This window comes from Lissotriton helveticus, chromosome 6 (assembly GCF_964261635.1).
Source record: "Lissotriton helveticus chromosome 6, aLisHel1.1, whole genome shotgun sequence".
In the NCBI taxonomy this organism is placed as follows: domain Eukaryota; kingdom Metazoa; phylum Chordata; class Amphibia; order Caudata; family Salamandridae; genus Lissotriton; species Lissotriton helveticus.
Genome location: NC_136067.1, coordinates 540,948,903 through 540,976,326, shown reverse-complemented (window position 1 = coordinate 540,976,326; position 27,424 = coordinate 540,948,903). Strand labels below are relative to the sequence as shown.

At 45.6% G+C, this 27,424-nt stretch overlaps 1 long non-coding RNA gene across 1 annotated transcript in view; it reads right to left on the bottom strand.

Moving 5' to 3' along the window:
* The window catches only part of LOC144761435 (uncharacterized), a 70,725-nt gene extending 43,941 nt beyond the window's left edge, over nt 1-26,784 (bottom strand). The window contains exon 1 of the long non-coding RNA XR_013595714.1: nt 26,695-26,784. This is a non-coding gene — a long non-coding RNA (uncharacterized LOC144761435). The remainder of the gene's footprint in view (nt 1-26,694) is intronic.
* Nucleotides 26,785-27,424: the final 640 nt, after the last annotated feature.

The following is a 27,424-nucleotide window of genomic DNA, read 5'->3' as shown; positions in this document are numbered from 1 at the left end:
CGGACTCTCTGGGTTCTTCCGGTGAGGAACGAGGTGATCCATTCCAGTGCTTTTCCTTGGATTCCGACATTTCTGAGGCGCTGTAGGAGGGTGCTATGACAGACTGTGTCGAAGGCCGCGGAGAGGTCGAGGAGGATGAGGGCGACTGTGTCTCCGTTGTCCAGTAGAGTTCGAATGTCGTCTGTTGCAGCTATGAGTGCGGTCTCAGTGCTGTGTTTGGCTCGGAATCCGGACTGTGAGGAGTCGAGGGATTTGTTGGTTTTGAGGAAGGCGGCGAGCTGGTTGTTGACAGCTTTCTCGATGATTTTGGCCGGGAATGGAAGAAGCGAGATGGGGCGGTAGTTTTTGAGTTCGGTGGGGTCAGCTGTGGGTTTTTTCAGAAGGGCGCTGAGTTCTGCGTGTTTCCAGCTTTCCAGAAAGGAGGCGGAGTTGAGGGAGCAGTTGATGACATCTCGGAGGTGTGGTGCTATGATGGAGTCTGCTTTGTTGAAGATGTGGTGAGGGCATGGGTCAGTTGGGGATCCTGAGTGGATGGAGTTCATCAGGCGGATGGTGTCCTCAGTGGAGATTGGGTTCCAGTCGTTAAGGATGTTCAAGGGGGGTGACGGTTCTGCAGAAGGTTGGGTGCGTTGGTTTCCGGGTTGGTTGTCGAAGCTGTTGTGGATGTCTGCGATTTTGTTGTGGAAGAAGGAAGCAAGGGAGTCGCAGAGGGCTTGGGAGGGGGTGATGTCGTTGGAGTTGGCTGATGGGTTTGTAAATTCTTTGACGATGTTGAATAACTCCTTGCTGTTGTGGGCGTTGTTGTCTAGTCGGTCTTTGAATGCGGCTCTCTTGGCAGACCGGATAAGTTGGTGGTGTATGCGGGTGGCGTTTTTGAAGGCGTCCCTGGTGCTGGTGTTTGGGTCTTTTTTCCAGGTCTTCTCGAGGGAGCGACAGAGTTTCTTCGATTTCTTGAGATCATCGTTGAACCAGGAGGTTAGCAAGTTTGTTAGCAAGGGGAGAGTGATGGGAACTTCAGGATGTGCTTAGGTGATGGTATTCACAGCATTACCAGGGATATGTGGATGTCCACGGGCACCAACCTCTCCTTAAAAGCAGTAGTAATGAAGCAGCTGATGGTGAGGGCAGCCATGATGGTCAGGGAGAAAGCGTAGAGGGAGTTGGCTTGGGGGCATGGCATTAATCATGGTGGAAGTAGGAAGAGAGGATCAATCCACAACCTTAAAACATGGAGCTTGTTGTCAGCACCCCAGATCCACTGCGCATTTGTGCACCAGAAACCGCAACTTGTCACTCCAAACTGAGAATCATGTCGTGAGAATGACGAATCTAGTAGGCGATCATTTTAGATGGGAGGCCATTTGATTCACTTCCGGGGCAAGGAGTTACATACTACCTCTCAAACACCTATTGTGGGTATTGTGTTTCCACGTAGAACTCGATCTGCATGTGTACTATACCACCATAATGATTGATTTGCATTCCTGTTTCCCTGTTTGAAAATATTGTTGATGTAGGCTGAAGGAGGTGATGCAATGAAGGAAAGAACAAACATTCAGTGCACAGAAGACAAACAGCCCCCATTGCATAATATTATTTGCGGTGTGCCACACTGAAAAACAAAATAGAATGTTGTCTTGCACAGACTTAATGTATTTTGGCATCCACGCACAACAAAATAAAGAACACGTGGTCACCATTGTTAAAGTTTAAGTGCGGTGTGATGCTTTGTAAAAAAAACAAATAATAAAATGTTGCCTTCCTTGTTGCAGAAATAGAGTTGTGCGAGCCATGCAAAAGATGTATGGCTGACATTGTCAAAGATTGATTTGTTGCATGCCAACATTTTTATAAAAAAATAGAATGTTGCCTTGCCCTGACTTTTACTGAGTAGGCACTGGAATGCAATAGAAAGAAGACTGCAGCTTCCATTTTTAACATTGAAGTGCAGGGTAGGGGAAGTGTGGTTGGGGAAGGGTGTAGCTGTTGTGCCTGTAACAGCAGCAGACCAAAAGTCATTAATAAAATAGTGCTAGCAAAATGTAAATAAAGCATACAGAGTAAGATTACATGTAATAGAGGCATTCCTTGTGGGAGGGTACAACAGTAGAAAGGGAAGGACTAAGAAGGGACTACTGAACAAATTAACTAATGATAGAAAAGCATTTACTAAAGACAGTCTATAGAGCTAATTAAAAATATGGGTGGAACATGGGCAGGGCTTAAATCCAATATTTAGAATACAACATGTCTTGAAGAGACAGCAAGCACTGCCTAGGGGAGACCTAAAAATTAATGTATAAGTTGACTGTCAGACTGTGATTTTCATGACTCCGTCGCTTTTGACTCCATTCCCTTTCTGTTGCCACGCCTTGACCTCCAAATGTTAGATTCCTGGAGTAATTTTTTAACAATTCTAACACTGCTTATTTTGGAACATGCGGTGAAGCCTTGGAGGGAATAAAGGCAGAGCATAGGTTCCTGGAGTCATTATTCCCAATTCTAACACAGCTTATTATGGAACAGGTGGTGAAGCCTTGGAGGGAATAAAGGAAGAGCATAGTCTTATGTGAGTTCTTTGCTGCTTGGAATGGTGCTCCATATGAGCATTAGATAAAATGTGATTGCAGGCACAAACAGTGGAGGCTACCTTAGGGCAGATAGCGCCTGTAGCAGGTAGAGCTAGATTTGTAAAGAGTTTGCATCAGGTTTGTGCTACTTTTTTAACCCAAACCTGACACTTGGAGGTCTATTATGATGGCGGGCGGATTGCCACCGCCTGCATGGCGGTGGCGATCCGCCTGACATCTTCCCCCACCCGCCTCCCATTTCTCCCCGCCAGATTATGATGGTGGGGGGTACCGCGGTGGACAGGAAGAAGGTCTGCCTCTTTTCCGCCCGGTCAGCAAGTCGACCGCCGGAAAAGGGTTGAATATTGTGGCCGTGTCTGCTAGACACCGCCATCCATATTATGATGGCAGCGGGAAGCAGCCTTTCAGTGGCTGCAACGCCGCCACGGAAAGGCATGCGGTTTCCTGAGTTGGGGGCCCGTTTTGGGCCACCAGGATGTTGGGGGGGTAGGAGGGGCACATGGGAGTACCCCTGCATTTGCATGGATGACATGGCAGGCACCTTCCGGTGCCTGCCACGTTGTGCATGCAAATAAATGCACACAAGCCTTTTTAGGTCTCACTGAGTTAGTGCGCTTGCGCTGCCCGGAGAGACTTTAGTAGGTGAGTTTTCAAAGTCCTGCTGGCTTCAGCACCATCTGTCTTTCCTCTTGCTTGCTCCCTGCCTCCGCCCCTCCCACCGCCTTCGCACTTGCAAGCGTTCGGGATTCTCCCAGTGGGTGCATCTCCGTAAGGCAATATCACGCACACCTTACATTTATCTTCCATCGCTGCCTCAATGTGCTTTCTCTTTCCACAAACTCGATGTTTGTGTTCCTTTATTTTGAGATGCTTTTAGTATTACTGTTTTGTGACTTACGGAACATTAATACACACACAAACAACCACACACACACAACGACACACACACACACACACACAACCACACACACCCACAACCACACACACAACCACACACACATCCAACCACCCAACCACACACAACCACAACCACATACAACCACACACACACATACAACCACACACACAAACCAACACACACACAACCACACATAACCCCACACACAACCACACACAACCATGCCAACAACCACACACACAACCACAAACACAACCACACATACAACCACACACACACAACCACACACCCACAACCACACACACACAACCACACACATACACACAATCACACACACACAACACACAAAACCACCGAACCACACACACAACTACAAACACAACACCCACAAAACCACACACACAACCACACACACACAACCACGCACCCAGACAACCACACACAACCAGACACACACACACACACAACCACAACCACATACACACAACCACAGCCACACACACACTACCACACACACAACCACACACACACAACCACACACACAACCACACGCAACAACCACACACACAACCACAACCCCACACACAACCACACACACAACCAAAAACACAACACACACACAACAACACACACAACCACACACACAACCACAACCACACACAAACACAACCACACATCCACACACCCAACCACACACAACTACATATACAACCACACACACAACCACAAACACAACCACACACACAACCACACACACAACCACACACACACACACAACCACACACACACACAACCACACAGACTCACACACACAACCACACACACAACACCACACACACAACCACACACACACATCCACACACACACAACCACACACACACACAACCACACACACACAACCACACACACAACCACACACACACACACAAAACCACACACAACCACAACCACACACAACCACAACTACACACACAACCACACACAAAAGATGTTACTCTCTCCGGCACACCCCAGTCGTGTACTAAGGTTACGAGTGACTTGGTACCCGCCTTTCAGAGGTTCTTGCATCCACCCAAGTCTGGCCTGGCACTGGTGCGTCCCAGCCTGGCACACACTGGGTGATGATCTCTGCACCTCCTTCTAGATCCCAGCTCACTACTGTTTGCAGTCTGTCACTCACCCCTCTCCTCCCTGGCACTCACCCTTCACCCATCAGGCCTGGCAGTCACTCCTCGCAGCTGGCACTCACCCTTATCCCTCTCTGGCACTCAGCATTGACTCTCTGTGACACTCAACTGTCACCTCCCTAACATTCACCCTTGACCCTCCTGGTACTCATACTTCCCTCTCTGGCACATATCCTTCACCTCCCTGACACTCACCCATGTCCTTCCTGGCATTCACTACTCGCCCCCTTGGCACTCACCCTTCACCTCCATGGCACGAGCACTAGCCCTTCATCCCCCTGGCCTGGCAGCTACCCTTCACCCCTTGCACTCACCCTTCCCCTCCCTGGCTCTCACCTTTGACCCTCCTGAATCTTACATCTCACCTCCATGGCACTCAACCTTCATCTCCCTGGCACTCAACCTTCATCCCCCTAACCTGGCACTCAACCTTCACCTCCGTGGCACTAGGCCTTCACCCCCCTGGCCTGGCAGCTACCCCTCACCCCTGGCACTCATGCTTCCCCATTCTCGGCACTCACCCTTCCCCTCCCTGGCACTCACCCTTGACCCTCATGACTCTTCCATCTCATCTCCCTGGCACTCATTCCTCACCTCTCTGGTACTCACCCTTCACCCCCATGGCCTGACAGTCACCTTTGTCCCTCCTGGCATTCACTCCTCACCTCGCTGCCACTCACCGTTGACCCTCCTGGCACTAGCCCGGTTTCTTCCAAGAACAAAAAATAACAAGCATTGGCATAGCCAATAGGTCTCACCTTTGGGAACTTAAAAGTTTTTAGCCACGCAACAGTTGATGTTGTTGCATCAAGGATATTGTGCTGCAGAACTAAATACTTATAAGGTCCCAAATTCGAGACCTATTGGCCATGCCAATGCTTGTTTGTATTGCGGCAGTTGCTGCTGACAGCACTGCCTGCCGCAATGCAAAAAAAGCGGAATGCGCATGCCAATGTGGCGGGCGCATCCTAATTTCCCATGCGTGTCGGCCGCACTCTTAGCGGGAGGTCCCATTTCCCGGGGCGATGTCCGCCTGCCATCATAATAGACCCCTAAGTGTTGTGTTGGTATTTAAAAGCCGACACTTATAATGATTTGCATTGGATTATAACCACAAGTAATGCAAAGCTGTGCAATGCACTGCCTTGCAGTGCTTTGTATCAAGTATTGGGGGGTGTCCCATATAACCATAAATGGGTTTTGACGCAAATCACTGTCTACAAATAACTGCTTACAGGCCTTTGTACAATTTATGGCCACCTTGAGACTGGAAAATTAGAAGAAATGTTTTAATTGCTCCTTGTTTTTCCAAATTTTCTAGTGTTCTGCATTGTTGTTGTTGTATAAATCTTTATTCGGTAAAAATTCTCACCATAAAAGAATACATTTTATACAATTATACATTACTTTTTGTTAAAAAAAAAAGAAGTAAAAAACATTGGGCAAAACCTAGCAACGATAAAATTCCCTTATTAAAAAGTGAAGGCTGCACATTATACAGTACATTGGATGATTATTATGAGGCCCCAACCAAAACATCCTTATCAGTACACTATTGCATAATGATTAGAATGACTTCAAAAGCCACACCAATCATCAACATAACGTCCTGCCAATAGGGGCCTGCTAGCTATTTGGCGGGGAAGAGTGTTGCTTCATCCTCCTAATACGAGTCAACCATGCACTACTCAGATATTTAGCCCCCTCCAAATACCATGGCAGGGGAAGACGGGTCAGTGGAGAGAACTCGTAGGGCCATTCTATGGCACCTTAAACTCAACCCCATGCATACTGGTTTCAACCAAACCTTCCTGGCAACTTTATAAGCGGGGCAGGCAAAAAGTAAATGCGCCACAGACTCCTTTGGAGCCGCACACCCGGGGCAGGGGCGCAGAGGACCACCAACATTAGTCCACCCCGAGGTGAACTCGTGCACCGGAAGGGTCCCATACCTGAGTTTTAAATAAAGGGCTCTATCCAGAGGCTTGGCTATGAGGTCGAGGAAGGGTTCCAACTTCCTAGACCATTTAAACTCTAAGAACCGCTCTGTGAGTAAACCCCCAACCCCACTGCGTGTTGCCTCTGCCTGAACCCGGTCCCAATATAACTTCTTAATCACCGGTTTGGGGGGTGGCATTTGACTCGCCCACACATCCCTCAGGCCCAATTGCACCACCAACTGCCTCACATTGCTCAACCACCCGATCTTGTTACCGATGTCGAGCAAAATTAGTTCATCCAGCACAGCAGCATAGTTGGCGAGCTCCCTGGTCCTTCGCAACTGAACCCAAAACAATAGAGGGCGCAGCCGCACTAGATCTTTAAAGGATCGCCTGCCCAGATCTAGCCGCAAAGGAATAAGCGGGGTAGAAACAGGAAGAGCCACCAAGTCCCTCAGAAACTTGTTTTCCGCTGCAATTAGCTCTGAAACATTTTCAAACCCCCACAGCTCGGAGCCATATAGTGCGGCCGGGAGAATCTGGCCCTCATAGATTGCCATGACCGGTGCCACAGGTTTACTCATTGACTCCCGATGCTCTCTCAAGGTCACCCCTGACACTCTTTTATGGCTGAGTAACATTTTAGCCAGGTGGTCCTTCCAATTCATCCAACTATTTACCCGCACCCCCAAATAGTCGAATGAATCTACCAACTCCAAGGGTGCCCCATTGAGCGTAAAATTATTTCTAAATCTTTTGGAGGGTGAAAGAGCCATGAGCTTAGTTTTCGAGGTGTTAATGGTAAGTCCTCTATCTGTGCAAAAGGTGCTGAATCGGTGCAGAAGCTTTTGGAGTCCCACCGGGGATTTAGAGATCAGTATGGTGTCGTCCGCGAAGAGTAGAGTGGGGATTCTTTCCCCCGCCAGGGATGGTGCATCCGCCTCTTCCTCTCTCAGATGATCCACCACTCCATTCACAAACAGAGAGAAGAGGGTCGGTGCCATAACACATCCCTGGCGTACTCCCCTCCTCACGGGCACCCTATCTGTCAGCTGGCCCTGGGTGCCCCATCTGATCCTCGCATAATTCCCCTCGTGGAGCCTTACAATAAAACTCAGAAGAGACCCGGGGAAACCCATCTTCTCCAACGTCTCCCACAGCCTTACTCGAGGGACCAGGTCAAAAGCCGTTCTGAGATCTATGAAAGCCATGTAAAGGCTACCCCTTTTGATGGTAACTGACTTCCAATAGATGACAAAAAAGCGAAAGACCCGGTCCATCGTACCCACCTTCTGGCGGAATCCTGCTTGAAGGGAGAGGATTTGTTCCTCTTCCATCCAAGCTCCAACCCTTGAGATAATGACCCTGCCAACCACTTTCGGAATCACGTCTATCAGACTGATGGGTCTGTAGTTGGCAGGGTCCTCTCTAGCCCCCTTTTTAAACACAGTGACCACCTCAGCCCCCTTCCAGGAGTCTGGCACGGGATAACCCATGGCAATCAGATTCATTATGAGGGCAATTAGTTCGGCCCAAGCCCTAGGTTCCTCTATCAAAAGGTCCCCCGGGATCCCATCCGGGCCAGCCGCCTTTGTAGTGTAGTTCCTATTATCCCAATAGGCTCTGCGCATTGGAATAATACCTTCAATAGTATAGGCCTAGACCAGACGTTAACTAGGTCTACTACTGTCGATATTAGACTTAAAGTTTTGGGTTTGCCAGCTAGCTCAGAGTTCACTAGAAACTTTCTCGAATAGGCAAGGAGGAGTTGAACCTCCCTGGATAGACAAGAAGGGATTTAGTTTCTGACAACCATAGAACATGACAACTTTGCTCTCCCCTAATCAAGAGTGTATCTCTAGAGTCGTGTGAAAACAAAAGACGACTTATTTTACTCAGTCAGTACGTGCATTCTTAGTCTCACCAGATTGTAGAGAAAAGGAAGAGACGGGCGTGTTCAATAAAAGATGTTATTTATTGATCAGTCTCTTTTCTCATACAAGAGAAATGGATCGATATTATTGCAATACTTATGGTTAAGTAAAGTGCATACAATAAAAGCAGAAGTATAAAATAATACTGTAAAAACATTGATATGGTTTCTAAGCCATATGAAGGTTTAAAATGAATAAAATGAATACATACACATTTACATTTGACTAATCGTACTCAACTGGTGTTTCTAACTACGCCTACCCCGTGTACCTGACCTAAGCCTAATACGTGGGCGGGAATAGAAAGTTACAGTTTAAGTTAAGTTTGTTTTGCCAAGTGACTGACTAAAGAATTCTCTGCAAGGGGTTATTCAGTTCTGTACCTGGAATCTAGGATGAATGAGGGATGGTATCTCTCGTCTCTGGTCTCGATATCCCAGGCTGCCTGCGAGGGCTACCCGGAAGCGCCGGAGCTGGATTTCTCGGCAGGAGAAAGGCAGCGTCTCGTTCTCAGCGCGTCAGGAAGGCGGGGCTGCGCCAGCGGGGTCTGCTCTGCTCTGGGCTTCGGCAAGTCTGGCTGCTCCGATCTCGTCACCACCGCGTGTCTTTGCATAGGGCAATATCGGTAATATTTATACCTTTAAGGTGCCGAGATTGACGTAAGGATGGACATAGATACGTCAATAAGGATGTCATACGACCTGGTCGTTAGCACATTCTTTTGCTGAAGTTCTCGGTGAAATCAAAACAATGGCCGCAGGGTTTTTCCCAGGTCTGTCATAGGTTTGATTTGTTTTGAGAACTCCGTATGCCTTATCAGGGGCTGGAGGAATATCGCTTGTCTAATTAGATGGCAAGCGTTATGACCTAATCAGATAACACGTTCCTGTGCCGTAGTGTGGCTTTATCAGATAACGGTTCCTGCATCATGGGGGTTTTCTGCCTCATGGGATGGCTGCTAGTTAACTTGTTAACCAGAATAGGGTCAGGAATAGGGGGATCGATACAGAACCTATAGGAATACATCACACCCACTCCACGCTAACTATGGACATATTTACGAATCTATGCATAGTAAAACATACTGTAGAGTATCGTGTATACCTTACCACCCCAAAATACATAAATGCATTTTGAAATTATCAAATATACGGAAAAACAGTCACATGTAATATATGCACTCAAGCTGTAGAATAATGCTAAAGTAATCACGCATATCTATACATTATCACTAATTTGTATATGAGAATTTACACATGAAATGGCTCTTAATACAGAAAAAAGTTTCGAGACCATTCCATCACAGAATAAAATAATTATGAACATACCAGCGGGCAGCTAATGTCTATAAAGTATCTAAAAATAGAAATTTTAGTTCTCTAAGAATAGTTCTTACTTTAAGCAGAAAATAAGTGTCCCGAAAAATTCGTAAAAATATTTTGGGGCTGCTGAAAAAAAAATTGCTGTCCGTGAACTGGAGGGAAAATTGTTCATGGTATTTTGCTATTCTAGTTGAAGGCCAAATTCAGGGAACGCCGTGTGCGAGCTTGCTCAAAAGTCTCTATTTCTGCTCTGGTGAGAACATCATATCATTTAGACTGTCGAAAAAGCTGTCAACAGCTTCCTGGGAGAGTTCCACTAACTCGGAAAAAGATGTAACCATGCATTCGTGCGCATGATTGTTTCCATTGACGTTTTGATTAGTATTGCTGACAGAAGGTCGTACCTGATCAATGCCGCTTTCATCTTGAACTTCACTACCCCTTAATCGTAGTGGTGAAGCTTCCACGAATGACGTCATCAGGATTGGTAGCCGTTGAGGGCAGCACAAAGCATGAGCCTTTATTGGACTCAACAATGTTTCTGCATCCATTGGCACATCTGATTGTAGAGTCAGACAGATGTCTAACACGCATTCTTCTCCGCATAGCAAGCACCTTAATACAGGTAAAACACATCGATGCCACATTGGTCGAAATGAAAGAAATCAAGTCATGTTCAGGTCTCTAAGCCGGGATAGTCCCAGGATTTTTGATATCCGGTCCCGGTATCCAATGGCTAGGATTGTTTCTTCCCTTGTCGCAGGTGTTTTGTCTGTGACATGGTTCGCCATAACGAAATATAAGGACTAAGAATAGGATTCCTGCAATTAGTCCTAAAATGAGGGGAAGTCCGCCAAAAATCGAATGGACGAAATCTGGAAAAATACCCAGTATGGCTTTGAATGGTGTTAATGCCATCGAAAATACTGTCTTAAATACTTTTGAGACTCCACTGGTATCAGAAATATTTAAGATTTCATTCAGGATTTCTGCGAAATGTATGGGGGAATTAATTGATAATAAGGAGTGAATCTCTGCAGTCGTCCTTGCAACTAGGAGATCATACGTTTCTTTTGATGACGTGAGTCTGGTCGGCGTCTGAAGAAGCACTGTTTTCATTCTGCTTAAAGTATCTATTCGAATAGAAGTAATTTTCAAGTTGGGCCATGCCCTTGCCTCCCTGTCTGGAAGGGAGCTGGGGAACAATAAGCGTCCACAGCACTTGACCTTCGCAGTCGTAGTTACGAGATAAGGAGTCCCGGGCATAAGACTACAGCATCTGCGATCTACAATTAGAATGTAACTCCCATTATAGAGTCTTTGAAAGAATGGTTCTATCTCTGTTGCAGGTGCGCCTAGCTGGTGACATGAAAGGTTATTTGAGTTCCCTTCACAGGCACCATACAAACTAATTCCATTACACAGAAGTGTACCGCTCAGTGACATTGCACAATTATTGCCACTAAGAAACACTTTCTGTCCTTTATTACTGACACATGCATGTGAATAGGGCAAGTTCCATGTTGTTTTAATGTACCCCTTTCCCAATTTTCCGTACATGCCAGCCTGTATATATTTTTGCCAGTATTGAAACCTGAAGGTTGATATTGGAATATTAATTATCCCATGTATTATCCATTCACTGACAGGTCGTTCTGACATCGTCACTGGTAATCTATCGAGTTTCTCAATGCTCAGAATTGTATAATCAGCACCCTTTTGTGCCATACTGATTTGTTTATCATTAAGGTTAAAGATATTGAATAGTGACGTTGTGTTGATTAAACGCCAAGGCACATAGCCTGAACGCAGATTTTGTAACGTCCAGCCAAGCTGTACAATAGAACGCAATTGAGACTGACCGTGTTGTAACAACAGCAAGTCTTGCGATATTATGTCGATTGCTGAAGACACAATGCTGTCCAGAGAAAAAATTCTGGAGGACAGAGTCATTAACCCATTGTCCACTACAGAAAGTGATTTTTCCAAATTAATACGGTCAATTTCCCGTATTCTTTCTGCTGTCTCAATTTGAGTCACCTTCCAGGCCTCGTTGTATGCTGCATATACAGAGGCTGCTATGAAACGTTTCTGACGCTGTTTGCGCGGTCCCATAATGAAATCACGCAAGTCAGCACCATCAGTAAGTAAAGTTAGGTGTTGCTTAATTTCTGCCAGTTTGGAAGTCTGTAGCCACTGAAGGCATAATTTGCCCACACTGTAGGTGGTTATTATTCCTGGGTGTTGTCTTTGGGAATATCTAGGGTCTGGCCTGGTCATTTTGAACCCCTGTGTTTTGTTCAGGAATCTGTTTTGACAGTTATTAGTATCTGTGGGCCAGATCAACCACTGTTTCCAATCAGGATGTGTTCTGTTTTGGTTTAATACATAATTTACGTCTATCTCTTCATCTGTGGAGCTATTGCTGTACATTGTTGGTTTTGGAATAGACGGTTTATTTAAGTCTTTGATTTTGGCTAAGCCAAGACAGGTAGTTTGTTGAACAGAGTCATTTAAAAATATAATTTGTTCTGGGATCATGCAGGCTCTAAACAAAGATTCTATACCCTGTACTTGCCATTCTTTTGTACCCCAAACACTTTTTACTTCAACATTTTTGTCCCAATAATCAAAACCAAAAGTATTCATTTGTTCAAAGAATAAGTCTGAATATATCAATTTCGTGTTTGTTATCATGGTCTTTGTCCCTGTCTTATTTGACAATTTGAAATAAAATGTTTCGGCATTACTTGTGTTAAAACCTGAAAAGTATGAATATTTGTCATAAACGGTTCTTGAGCTTCCTTTTGGAGGGGTTGCACAATGTTCCCATAGATTATAATTTAAAACATTTCTAGGTTGTGCAGATCTATGTAGAAAATGGTTACCATAGTGGTTATAACAGTACATACTATCATAATTTGTCGAACCCTGCAAATAATCATGTTTGGTAAATTTAGCAGACATCACTAAGTCAGACATCATATTATTTATACTTTCAAAGTCCCAATCATCAGCAAATGAGCTTGGTTTTACAAAGTCACTCAACGAGATCTTAATTTGGTGTGGATATTTCAGGATTTCAACCGGCCCATAAATTTCGTAGTCAGTTTTGTCCCATGCTACCCCACCCGGTATAGGATTGGCTGTGAAGTTGACTGAAGAAAGTTCTCTTTTCTCGACGTGTGAAGATGTGTGTGGTTTGAGGATCAAGTTGATTTTCTGACTTGCTGTGTCCATTTTAGCATATTTTCCCTCAATGAAGCGTCCCAAAGTTAGTACCATGATGAGCCAAAGTATGAGGATAAATGCACCAAAACCCACCCAAAATTCAATCCATGGAGAAATTAGATATGTTTCTTTCAGTTGTTTCAAAAGTACTTTAACTTTATCTTTAAAGGTTTTTGTTGATGGCTGTGTTTTTGATTCAGTGAAGCCTTCAGAGGAATCATCGAAGTTTATGAAGTAGCCGGATGCAGTTCTGTCAATTGTTCCAATTGCTTCAGGATTGCTGTTTCTTGCATAGTCGTTTGTTACTTCATTATAGATTGGTGTGTCTCTGCTAAATGTTTTTATTTGGGTTTTCAGAGGTCTAAGTTCCATTGCATTGTTGCATAGTCCTTTTTGTAGTTCTGTAGGCGTTTCGAATGTGATTAGCCTCTTAGATTGAACCTCTGTGTTAGTAGCAAATCTTGGTGTTCTACTACTTCTCGGGAGTCCACTTGGCCTACTATTTGTTATCGGCCACATGTTGTGGTTTTACCAGGTCGATGGATACAACTCGGTTCTCCTTTTTACCAGCAAGCGGCGGTAGTACAACTGATCTTGTCCCGTTGACAGACAAGACAGGAACTGCTTTTCTGTAAGAAGGCCCAAATTCCTTCTTTACCGCGATCTTTTCTCTGACTAGATCCCCGACTTTTGGAATCCAGACAGGTCTTGCTGGGACAGGTGGTGGTTCTTCAGTGGTTGTTGGCTGCTGTTTCAACTTTATGTTGCTCAGGTCTTTTCTTGTTTCGTTTAAGTCCTGCAAAACAGCCAAACGATCTTTGATATCAAAGCTTTTTTCCTTCACCACTGAAGTCTGACTGTCGAGGTCTAAGACTAACATCCTAGTTCCAAATAATAATTTGTACGGACTGAATCCCTTCAGAGAATTTCTTGGCAAGTTATTTAGACTACGTTGGACACTTATTAGATGTTTGACCCACCCAGCTCCCGAACCTAATATCCTTTCTGTTATAGATAGCTGTATGCCTTGGTTTTTTCTTTACACCATCCCATATCCCTCAGGAAGGAAGTGAGAAGAGTCCCGCTGTGCTATGCTCACTTGGCCATGTTTCCCCTCAGGCTGGAGGGCCAGATTGAAAACAATGGTCAAACGTAGCATGCTCTTAGCGTATATGCCATTTAGACTCGCAAATCTTTGTATAACAGTCCAGACGTCAGCCGAGTGCTGATGATCTACATTATAAGTGGAAACTAGCCTGTATATGTTAATCGGACGCTTTGCTTTTTACTGTTGATCTTTTCTGGAGTGAAACCACACGGTATTACACCGTTTCTCTCACCACTGCGATTTCTGTTACAGTTTGGGCAGTTCTTTACAAAAATGGTATGATGCAGGGTCATGCCTGGCCACCAGTACCTCGAATGTAATTCTTCCAGAGAATCTTTTAGTTTGAGGTGTCTGAGACCCTCGCCCATATGTGCGTCTGCTATTAACAAGTTTCTCCTGTCCATGTTTGGAATCACTCTATCCCCCACTCCAGGGATTCGAGCAAAAGGGACGGAGTTTGCATCGATTATATATATATAATTGAGTGGATAGTTGATCGGTAGCGCTGAGCAGTCGCCTTTTGATGACGTTTTCACCGCCAGCACCGTTTCACCGTCAATATACTTCACTGTACGCTTTTTTCGAGCTACGGAAGCCGATTTAGTTGCTACCGCTGTGGCTGTCTCAGCCAATGAATTCCCTGCAACGTGAACGCCATCACGCTGATGACTCAGTGAGTGTGTCACGTGAGTCTTTGGTAGTTCTTTTTGTAAAAGAGCTATTTGTTCCCAAAGCAGTTTTTGCTTTATTGTTGCACCTGTGTCATCTTTGTAACCGTTTTGAATCCATGTCTGCAAATCGTTGTAATATGATTTGACGCAGTAATATGAATCGGACACTATAAGTGTCGGGAATTCGCGATCCGCATTATCCAGCGCCATTTTCAATGCTATTATTTCAGTCTGTTGTTCTGAATTAGTTTCTACTGAGTGTGTTTTTGTTAATAGAGGTCTTAGTTTACCTCCGCGCCACACTTCTTTTGTAATCTCACATGTTGGGTTGTATGCTTGTTCTCCCCAAACGGAGGGTTGAGCATGTCCGTCTGTATAGATTACACAAGCGTATTGTCGTAAGGGCAGAATGTCGATAGGCAGAGGGAATGTTCTTTCATATTCTAGATTTTTCAATTCCTTTAGTTCTGGATCAAAGTAGTAGTATACTTTGTCCGTTGTAATTGAATTCACCCATTGTATCCATTCCGGATTCAATGTTGTTGTTGGTAAATTACAAGGTGTTGTTAATGCCTCAAAGGCTGATTCCGCTGTTCTGACTGTGATGTGTCTACCGTCCGCTTTATCTTTTTCTCTAGCTATTACGGTTTGAACTGCATGAACAATGTTTTCTTTAATGCTGAATTTCTTTTCAGCTTCTGTGTACAAGTGTGATTTGAATGCAATTGGTACCTTTTCTCCCTCATTAGAGGTCAGGTATGTGAATCCGCATCTTCCTGGGATGACTCGAATCACAAGATTGCGTGTGTTATCACGTGTTTCTAATTTTGTTTTAATTAACATGTCTGTTTGTAAGGATCTCAAAATTTCTGTGTGTATTTGAGTCCAATTGGTTCTTTTTAAAATCTGGTTTTATTAGATCATAAAGGGGTTTGACCCTTTCTGCGTAATTTGCAATGTATGTTCTTCCGAAATTTAGGAAGCCTAGAATTGACTGTAGGTTTTTTAGTGTTCTAGGTGCTTGGAGTACGGCACATTTCTCTAGGAAATTGTCAGCCAGGCTTTTGCCTTCACTTGATAATTCGTATCCTAAGAACAGGACTGTTAGATGGGCAATTCTAGATTTTTTAAAGTTGAATTTGTAACCCTCTGCTGCGAACCCAAGTATTATGGTGTTCACTCTCTTCAAGTGAGTATCCAAGTCATCATCTGTTAAGTATACTATATGTCGTCGACATAAGATAATGCTTCGTCATCATATGTTTGTAGTAATTCTGTTACTCTCGCTGAGAATACCACTGGGCTATTCTTGTACCCCTGGGCTAACCGACAGAATTGTTTTTGAGTGCCATTTATTGAGAATGCAGACAAAAATCTGCTCTCTGGTGCTATGTTTTGACAAAAGAATCCATTAGAGATGTCTAATGTTGTTTTGTATTTTTTTGCGCACTATGTTATTCATTAGTGCAGCACTATGCGAGTATTGCACTGCAAAAGTTTTGCAACATGAGTTAAGGTGTCGGTAATCCAAAACTAGACGATATGAGTTGTCTGGTTTGGAGACCGGAAACAAAGGGTTGTTCATTTGTGAGGTGCAAGTTTCAATCACCCCCTGGTATTCTAGTTGATCTAGGATTTCTTTTACCTGTTTTTTAGCTTCTTGCTTAATTGGGTACTGTCTTTGTGCAGTAGGTTGTGATTTTAACTGGATTTTGTGAGGAGGAGAGTCCTCATCCCATCCTACATGATTTTTATATCAAGCAGGAGCTTGAGCTACTGCCCACTTTCTGGCAAGTGTGTATTTTTTATGAATTGGGATATGATTTGAGAAGGCAGGCATAATTATTTCTTCGCCATGAGGGCACTCCCTGACAAACTCTGGTGGACAGTCTTTTTCAGCTAGAAGGATGTCATAGCCCTTGGAGAGATTATCCCAAAATAGTCCCCTTATTTTTCTAGTCTTATCCCCTTCTATACGTAAAGTTATTTCATATATTTTGTGAGGTTTGCTAACTCTGGTGTCTGCAGTTTCCACTTGAAGATATTCATTCGTGTCCACTGTCTCCAGAAGATTCATAAGGACTTTGCGAGCTATGCTCACTTCTGCTGCGCTGTCTAGCATTGTCTGAGCCCATTCTCCGTTTTTCAGTTGTGTCCCCAGTATTCTCGGCATTGTTAACTACCTTGATACTGGCTACCTTCTTTTTTGGAAATTGTAATTTCTTTTTTAGATGAGCAGGTTCCTTCTCTTTGGACTTGGCGTGCTCTTCTCTTTGTTCTGATCGTCCTCTTCTTTCCGATTTCTGCGAGGAAGTCTGAAAAGATTGAGAGGGACGTGTATCAATGTCTTGATATCTATCAGGCTTCTTTATATTATCCCTATTTCTAAGGTTATATCTTTTCCCAGAGGGGTCACTTTGGGGTGACCTGTGTCTTTGGTTCGGAGATTTTTCTCTCCGCCTAGGAGACCTTCCTCTGGACTGGAATTTCTTTTCTTTAGGATTGGATTGTTTGTTTCCATCCCAGCTCTTTTTTTGTGATGTTGAATTATTATTTAAAAATATTTTTTCGGGACTTTCAATCAGTTGTGGTTTTACTGGTATTCCACCTAAACTATCTCTACCTAGTTCCTCATAGGATTTTTCTATAATTCTGGCAATTTCAGCTGGTTGGTCTGCTATATCTGTCTCCTTTAACCTCTGGCGGATCGCCACATTTGCTGCTTCTCCCTTTATGTTGGCTAATAATATAGCCGAGACCTGCTTGAAGTCTTTTAGTAATTTCATACCAAGAGTTAAAGCGGGTTCTGGACCGTATTCGTCTTGAATTTGTTTTAGCACATCTGGTATTACCGAAATGGATGAAACACCGTGCGTTTTTGTGTAGATGGAAGCAAAGACTGTACCCCAAGTGTCACAGTCCTCCACGTGTGGTGCGATTCCCATTGGAAGACAGATAGTCAGAATCCTGTGTTTTTCTAACGGGGTGGTGTCTGGAAACACCGCCTCTATTTGGGTGATTTTTTGTGCTAACCAGAATGGTATTTGTTCCCGTTTAGCTGGCACTTTACCTAGGCAGGATTGTATGTTCTGTGGTGTAATTTTATTTGTGTTCCCCTGGTGAGGGGTCAGCTGTGGAATTTTAATTGCTGGTTGAATTGTTGAAGTCCGCATCACATATTGGACTAATTGTCTATGTAATTTTATTAATTGTTTTAGCTGTGTTAAAAGCTCTGCTGCAGACATCCCATCGATGTCTGGATGTGGTGTGTAACCGGCTAGAACCGGCCACGTTGCTCCTGGTCTACCTAATGGACCGAGCCTGGTGATGTGATTATTATGTTTTAGGGCGCCATTAAATAAGAGCAGATGCTCTTGAAATTTAAGTGGTACTTCCACCTCCTCGAAAGGAGTGTACTCATTAGGAGGGTCCTCTGTTTTGTAATAGTGGAAGTACTTTGTTACAGCATTTGCTGCTGGAAAATGTATCCATGAATAATATACCTCTGTCTGCCGATATTCGTGTGCCTCAATCACGAATATGACTGTGCCACCTCTAGGTGTCAGTCCATTTTCTATAAGTTTTAAAGTTATAGATTTCCTCTTGATGACCGGGATGAGTATTATATCCGGGTCTGTGTCTTGCAGTGCATTATCAGCTGCTGCGAGTTCAGTTGCTATCCTAACTGTCTCGCTTTCTTCATCACTGTCTACCATTTTACCGACAGGAAGGTTATTTAGTTTGTTTGCAGATCAGGTTTCTTATGGAAACAAAGATTAGATGCACAATATTTTGGAACAGTGTATCCTTCAACGTTGACTAAACCAAGGACCATACATAGGAGTTTCCTCCTGCGAGGTCTGGCGGATATTACCTTTTACCCACTCCAGACGTCTTTGGAGTATTATGGGAAAAAAGGGGTCTGAGTGAAAAAGCACGACTGAGTTACTCTAAATGTCTTACGTTAGTTTTATCGCCCTTCCAAACGCGTTGGGCGCCATGTAGTGTAGTTCCTATTATCCCAATAGGCTCTGCGCATTGGAATAATACCTTCAATAGTATAGGCCTAGACCAGACGTTAACTAGGTCTACTACTGTCGATATTAGACTTAAAGTTTTGGGTTTGCCAGCTAGCTCAGAGTTCACTAGAAACTTTCTCGAATAGGCAAGGAGGAGTTGAACCTCCCTGGATAGACAAGAAGGGATTTAGTTTCTGACAACCATAGAACATGACAACTTTGCTCTCCCCTAATCAAGAGTGTATCTCTAGAGTCGTGTGAAAACAAAAGACGACTTATTTTACTCAGTCAGTACGTGCATTCTTAGTCTCACCAGATTGTAGAGAAAAGGAAGAGACGGGCGTGTTCAATAAAAGATGTTATTTATTGATCAGTCTCTTTTCTCATACAAGAGAAATGGATCGATATTATTGCAATACTTATGGTTAAGTAAAGTGCATACAATAAAAGCAGAAGTATAAAATAATACTGTAAAAACATTGATATGGTTTCTAAGCCATATGAAGGTTTAAAATGAATAAAATGAATACATACACATTTACATTTGACTAATCGTACTCAACTGGTGTTTCTAACTACGCCTACCCCGTGTACCTGACCTAAGCCTAATACGTGGGCGGGAATAGAAAGTTACAGTTTAAGTTAAGTTTGTTTTGCCAAGTGACTGACTAAAGAATTCTCTGCAAGGGGTTATTCAGTTCTGTACCTGGAATCTAGAATGAATAAGGGATGGTATCTCTCGTCTCTGGTCTCGATATCCCAGGCTGCCTGCGAGGGCTACCCGGAAGCGCCGGAGCTGGATTTCTCGGCAGGAGAAAGGCAGCGTCTCGTTCTCAGCGCATCAGGAAGGCGGGGCTGCGCCAGCGGGGTCTGCTCTGCTCTGGGCTTCGGCAAGTCTGGCTGCTCCGATCTCGTCACCACCGCGTGTCTTTGCATAGGGCAATATCGGTAATATTTATACCTTTAAGGTGCCGAGATTGACGTAAGGATGGACATAGATACGTCAATAAGGATGTCATACGACCTGGTCGTTAGCACATTCTTTTGCTGAAGTTCTCGGTGAAATCAAAACAATGGCCGCAGGGTTTTTCCCAGGTCTGTCATAGGTTTGATTTGTTTAGAGAACTCCGTATGCCTTATCAGGGGCTGGAGGAATATCGCTTGTCTAATTAGATGGCAAGCGTTATGACCTAATCAGATAACACGTTCCTGTGCCGTAGTGTGGCTTTATCAGATAACGGTTCCTACATCATGGGGGTTTTCTGCCTCATGGGATGGCTGCTAGTTAACTTGTTAACCAGAATAGGGTCAGGAATAGGGGGATCGATACAGAACCTATAGGAATACATCACACCTTCTTCGGGGTCAGATGTCTGATAGCCACTACTACTTCCGAGGGCGAAAATGGATCCTCAAGCTCCCTTGTAAGTTCCCCTTCTCTACCCCTGGCTGTCGTTGAACAAGAGGGGACTTCAGTTCCACCATATAGTGCCGAAACATGGTCAAACCATTGCTGGCTTGTTATATGGGTGGCTAATGGCTGTGCGCTCTGCTGCCTAGCTTTATTAATAAGGTCCCAGAATAACCTTGAATTCCTCATACTAACAGCACAGTTTAGGTCCTGCCAATGTTGTTCCTCCCACTCTCGTTTGGCAAGTGCCATTACCCTTAAATAGTCCTTCCTAGCCGCTCTAACTAGTGAGGGATCTTTTTTAAGTAGGGCAGCTGTTAGCTCCTTCCTTTTTCCCTTGCACTGGGCCGAGTACCAGGGATTACTAGAAATGGGAGGTATATTATTGACTCTACGGCTTTTCCCTTTGGATAAAAAATATTGGCTCACCTGCTCTATTGTGTTTTTGTAGGCTGTATCAAAGGCAATGGGCGACTCCGGGGCGCTTCCCATTCCCTGTTCCCGTGCCGCCAAGTCCAAGGTCAGATCTACCACAAGAGATTTTATACTCCCAAGTTGATCTTCCTGCAATTGGGCCTTGTCCCATTTCAACCTGCGGTTACTATTGTAAGGGACAACCTCTTTGGTTAACCTCATGGGAACACTCATCCCCCCACCCTTTGGGTTACCCCACCTAAACTTGGTACAGAGGGGGTTGTGGTCACTATCCTGTGTAGCCACCACTTCCATATCTATTAGGTCTTTCCACAATCTAACGTCCAGTAAGATGTAATCAATTCTAGACGGACCATTAAGCCTGTTGAAGGTCATTGCACCAACGCTGTCGAACATAGTCCTGCCGTTGAGTGCTCCTAAATTGTGTTCCCTAGTGAGGGCATTAATTTGTATTGCCCTTGCTGACCATTTTCGAATAGGGGTTAGTGACAAGGCGGGAATAGACCATCTAGAATCTTCCCCCTCAGTACCCAAAGGATCATCCCCACTAAGGGGTTCAAACGTGCAATTAAAATCGCCGCCCACTATAATTTTAGCAGATGGGGGACACTTAGCTAATGCTAAGTCTAAACTCGTTAAGATTACTGAGGAAGTGTCCCCCGGTGCCCCTCTAGCGTAAACATTAAATAATTCGAGCCTGCTCCCCTCAATGTATCCCCTAGAGGAGAGGTGTAGTACATCCCTACACACTGAATCATGAATGACAACATCCCAATCCAGATCAATTTTGCTCCAAACCAATAATCCTCCCGCAGGTCTACCCTTCCCACTGGTTACTGCGGGGGAAAAATATGTAGTATAGCCAGATTTGTGTAGTGGGAGCAGGCTCCAGGTTTCCTTGAACAGGCAAACATCAAACTTCTCAATGAATGTGTGCCATTCCGGTAGAGCCATCTTCCTTTTTAACCCTGCCACGTTCCAAGATAACAGGTGTATAACCCTGTAACCTATAGAAGCTATACCAGGGGCCCCCTTGCTCCCACACCTTCCCCCCTCCTTGGGCATGGGAATGGCATCCACATAGGTAGATGGCTTGGGGGATACAATGCTACCTACTATGGTGTCTATACACAATACATCCGTAGTGGCTCTGGTGATGCTGCTATCCGTACTTTGGGCTACTAAGGGACCTACCTGTCTATTGTCATTACATCTTGCCACCCTTAGTGCCTCAAGATCTGTGCCCTTTGGGTTAGCCACACTTGGTCGGCCACCCCTCTCCCCCATAGACTGTAGACATCAGTCGCAGTCTTCCATACCGGATAGCAACGAGAACCTGTTGCCTGTCTCCAGAGGGGTAAAGGGCCTCAAGTGCTCCATTCTACTGTTGTTATTTCTGTTCTATCTCTGGGGTGCCGTGATCCAGCCAAGAGGGTCAGCCACCTGGGCGGGGTCCTGGCCATAAGGAGCATACCTATTACTATATAGTGGCGGAGGGTTAGCATGGAAGGGGTACAGCCCACTTGTAAAGGTTGGGGGAAGCAACACTGATCTAGGGTAAAAATATGTCAGAGCCCGTGGGGTAATGCAATTGTCCCCGTTTCCAGTGGGCCAATTTAATATGTAATCCACTGCACGCGGGTCTCTAAAATTAACCACCACCAGGTCACCCTCAATATCTTTACATCTGCTACCCAACCAATTGAGCCGCCTGACATGCACTATGTCCCCATCGATGTTATGTGAAATGGACCTATAAGTAGGGCTGGACTGTTCCCATGAGGCACAGGGTCAGACTGATTTGCATATGGCCATGTCTGAACTGGGGTGGCGGAGTGAGCTAAAGAACGGTGATGGATTAAACCCAGATCAGTTGACTGGGGGTGAGTGTTTGCATTGTCAACGCTCCGTCCATCACCACCTTTGGTTTTTCTTTGTTCGCCCTAAGTTGGCAGGGTATGCTCAGACGTGAGTCCCTTGCTCACTTTGCCACTGGAATCAAGCAAGCCCGGCTGAAGACGGCTGTAATGCCAGAAACCGGTCCTGGGAAGCTTGATTCCGGTCCAGGGAAGACATGGCTTGGCAGTTCGGGCTGGACTGTTCCCATGAGGCACAGGGTCAGACTGATTTGCATATGGCCATGTCTGAACTGGGGTGGCGGAGTGAGCTAAAGAACGGTGATGGATTAAACCCAGATCAGTTGACTGGGGGTGAGTGTTTGCATTGTCAAGGCTCCGTCCATCACCACCTTTGGTTTTTCTTTGTTCGCCCTAAGTTGGCAGGGTATGCTCAGACGTGAGTCCCTTGCTCACTTTGCCACTGGAATCAAGCAAGCCCGGCTGAAGACGGCTGTAATGCCAGAAACCGGTCCTGGGAAGCTTGATTCCGGTCCAGGGAAGACATGGCTTGGCAGTTCGGGCTGGACTGTTCTCATGAGGCACAGGGTCAGACTGATTTGCATATGGCCATGTCTGAACTGGGGTGGCGGAGTGAGCTAAAGAACGGTGATGGATTAAACCCAGATCAGTTGACTGGGGGTGAGTGTTTGCATTGTCAACGCTCCGTCCATCACCACCTTTGGTTTTCCTATAAGTACGCAACCAGTGCATAATTGTATTTTTTAATTGGGCGTAGCCCTCCCTCTTGTTATCTAATAACGGCGGAACCCCTGTCAAGACGACCACAAAAGGCACCGCTTGTGGAGGTATCTCCACTTGTGGCCCTTTGGTCACTGGAGCTCTAATGTGTCTGGCGCTTCCCTGTTCCTCCCACATATTTCCTGTGGGGGCCATTATCGGTCCCCTTTGGAAATCGCCCACCGGCCCTGCTACTGGGATGTTTACATGCTTTAGAGGGTGCGGTATTTGGTAGACAGGGTCGGCCCTACCAGGGGACTGTGACTTCGGTTTAGGGAGCTGGGATGGAGCAATAGGAACATTGGTAGAGGGTAACCTAACCGAGGTTGCGGGCGGAGCAGCCCCACTCACCTGGGCTTTAGCTGAAGTAACCATACTACTTATGGCAGTCTGCAGGATGGTCAGTCTAATCTCAACTTTCTTTATGCTCTCACTAATGGGCAGGAGCAGGGACCTAAGTAAGGATTCCAAGTTCCCCAATGATGTGTCGGGAAGTAATGTATTCGGTGATGGGTCCCCAGGAGTAGTGTCGTGGTCTAAAGTGTTGGTACCCATGACAGGTGAAGCCACTACTAACAGTAGTGGCAGAGTTGGAAGAAATTCTGGCACCTCCACTATTGCCATATCAGGGATGGTAGGGGGCTTTTATGCTTTACCGAAATCGGAGTGGGGAATTTTGGCTTTACCCTGCCCTCCCCTCAACTTCCTTCTTCTCTTACCGGGTGGTGGGCCATGCATCTCTACCACAACTAATTGTTTCGGCTTCATCTCCCTTGGCTTTACTGCAGTGGGGGTGTGGGTGATTAGATCAACAGCCGTACAACAGAGACTAGGAGCGGGGGAGACACTTACAATCTGGTCGGGAGGCAAACAGGGGGTGGGAGTACAATCCCGCAACAAAAGAGGGACGCCATCCTGAGATAATGGATCCTCGCTAATGTTAGGTGTACCTCCCTCCTGGGCGACAGAGTGAAGAGCGGTGTCGATAAGAGACCTATTTTTCATGCTTTCAACAGAGCGACGACGCTCTGCCCTACGCTCAGCCATAGAAGTTTCCTTATCACCATCACCCAGGACCCTAGAGAAATATTTGTCCAATGTCCCATTTCTAGATCCCCCCACCTTCCCAGTAATTCCCTCCTCAGACGGCGATGCCATGTCCGTCGCCTGTATCGAGGTCCACAGTTCCAGTACAATACAGGCCTAAGAGAGTAGGCCCAGTCCAGCCTACACTGGCCTGCGAGGGCCTCAGAGGGCCCGCCCTTTGCCCGGGCTTAGCCCCGCGCTTCGTCCCGCGCACGTCCCGCAGCGCGGAATGAGTAGCCTGAATTTAATCCTCCCAGGCAGGTGGGCGTAGCCGCTGCGGGATGAGGCTGAAGGTGTGTTGGGAACTGCCTCGCAGTCCCGCAGCGGTGTGGGCGGTGTGGGCGGTGTGGGCGGGTCCGGCAGTACAACCGAGGAGCGGGTGCCGCGGCCGGGAACCAACAGAGCAAGCAATCCAACGAAAATCCAGGCAGCCCAATCCAATGCCCCGTGAGCTGCAGCCAGTGAGTAGCACCCGCGAAGCGGGTGTTACGAACAGTTATAGTGGAGCCAGGCGGGGGGCGTAGCCGCTGCGGGAAGAGGCTGCAGGTGTGTTGGGAACTGCCTCGCAGTCCCGCAGCGGTGTGGGCGGTGTGGGCGGGTCCGGCAGTACAACCGAGGAGCGGGTGCCGCGACCGGGAACCAACAGAGCAAGCAATCCTACGAAAATCCAGGCAGCCCAATCCAATGTCCCGTGAGCTGCAGCCAGTGTTCTGCATTGTACAGCACAAGAGGGATATCCCTTAAAGCATAGTTTTTGTATAGCAAGTAAAAAAACTGTGCATCCCACACTATTATTTTGTTTTTACATAGCACAAACTTGACCCGAATTGGGTATCAGAGCGCTGTACATATCACCAGTTGCATTACACGAGAACAGAATTAATTTTTGTTAGGCACGGGAGATTAAGTCATTTGCCCAGAATCACAGAATGTTCAGCGTCATTGCCGAGACTCGAAACCTGTGCCCCAGATTCGAGGTCGAGCGCCCTAGCCGTTAGGCCAACTCCTTCCCCACTGTTGGCACATAGCAGCATAACGTGCACTAACTAGCAAAGGAGAGACAGACCACGCCACATCTTGGTAGATTTGGCACTGCTCTGCTCACTCCCGTTCTCACAACATAGCGCAGCGCCTTTACATACTGCGCTACCTTGCATGATTTCTTAGTAAATCAGGACCAAAATCTCGTGCATTGTCTTAGTGACGTTTGGTTGAGCTTTTCACTATAAATATATATATATTTTTTTCTACTCAATAAAAAATTACGGAAATAAAAAATAAAAAAAGTCTAACTTTTCGACTTCGTCAATGCTTGTAGGAATATATATGTTCTTTAAGTATAGTTACGCATGTTTAAATGAGAAAATATCCAATGTACGTATTTAGAAAGAAAGTGAACATGATATATATTTGAGTTTCCTAAGCAAAGTGAAAGGCTCCGTTTAAAGCTTCCCAGATCATGTTGGCATTTTCAGACAGAATAAATACAGATTTAGAGGGAGTTGCAGCATAAATAAGACTTTAAAGCTAGAATTATTGCTTTTTAATTAGCCATATTGCTTAATAGCCGTGATAAAACCGTGAAAGCAAGCTCATCAGAATGCTAGGTTGAAGGAGGTTCTGCTTCCCGCTTTCGTTCCTCCCCAGTACTTAAAAAAAAACACCATAAATACGACACTCTATATACATAGGAGTGAATCCTGGCAGCTGAAAGTAATGTTGCTTTTAAAAGCGCCAGGAGATACAAAGCTCCAGATCTCGTTCTGCATTTTCCAGCTCGGGGTACCCTCGTGCTGAAACCACAGGTGTTTAGCTTTGAAACACGCTAATGGTGTATTAGGCACAAAGGCCAGTGTCAGATGAGCGTTGTCTCCCCTTCTGTTCACAAAATGGGGGTTCTCTGCCACGCACACTGTCTGCCGGCACAAACCTTTCTATACAACAGTTTGATTTCGCCTGATCGAAAGATCATTTTTTTTTTAAATCAATTAATCCTCCCGAATTAATCTCAGAAGGGGGGAATCGCTGATTGATTCGGTGGAGATGCTTCGCGGAGGCAAGCAGGACTGACCTTATCACATAAAAGATGGATGCCTTTGAAGCTCAGCACGCCGAGGATCTGCAGGAATCAAATAAGTAGCCCGTCTACCGTGGCAGACTAATTTCCCGCATTAATCATGAAAAATCTGAGACATTTCTGTGCATCGATCGAAGCGCTGCTGTACCTTTGTAAAACACGTGCAAGCCTATGTTTCTGGCAGCGCAGTCCCGGCTGGTGTGTTCTCGTCATGGAGTCTTGAGCTGGCCTGTCCAGGTGACCGCTAACCCTCGCCCTCAAAGACTCGCTTTTTGGTGAGTTTCAGCCTGATGTAGTGTGACCAGACGCCATGGATTTACCGGGACAGTCCCGGGTTTCAGAAGACTGTCCAAGTGTCCCCACGCTTTGTTAATTTTAAATACATGTCCATGTTTTGGGGACAAAAGTCAACTCTTCCTGGGAGGCAGAATGTATACGTATGCTGCTCTCCTTTCAGTCGCCTGTGAAATCTGAAATGATGTATATGTTTCTGCCAGGCACACAGGAGTAGGTAGCTGCTTGCTCCCAGCAGAGAATCAGAGTGGTGAGGAGGGGAGGGCAAGGTGGAGGTCCTGCGATTGCTAAGGCTATGTAAACAGCATTTTAAGCTTGTGTTAGTGTGTATACACACATTTACGAGATTTAAGGTCTAGCACAAATACATATATATATATATAAAGGCTATGCTAAAAACAGGCCAGATATAGAAGTTAGACGAAAGGCTTCAGTCCTACTTTTATGTCTGACCTGTCCCGATTTTTCCTTCTCAAATTCTGGTCACCCTAGCCCAGAGCAGCCGCGGTCGACAGTAGGAGTTCCTGCAGGGCGGTGACGTGGGGAGTGGGAGGGGCATGGTGGGGGGTAGTAATGTAGGATTA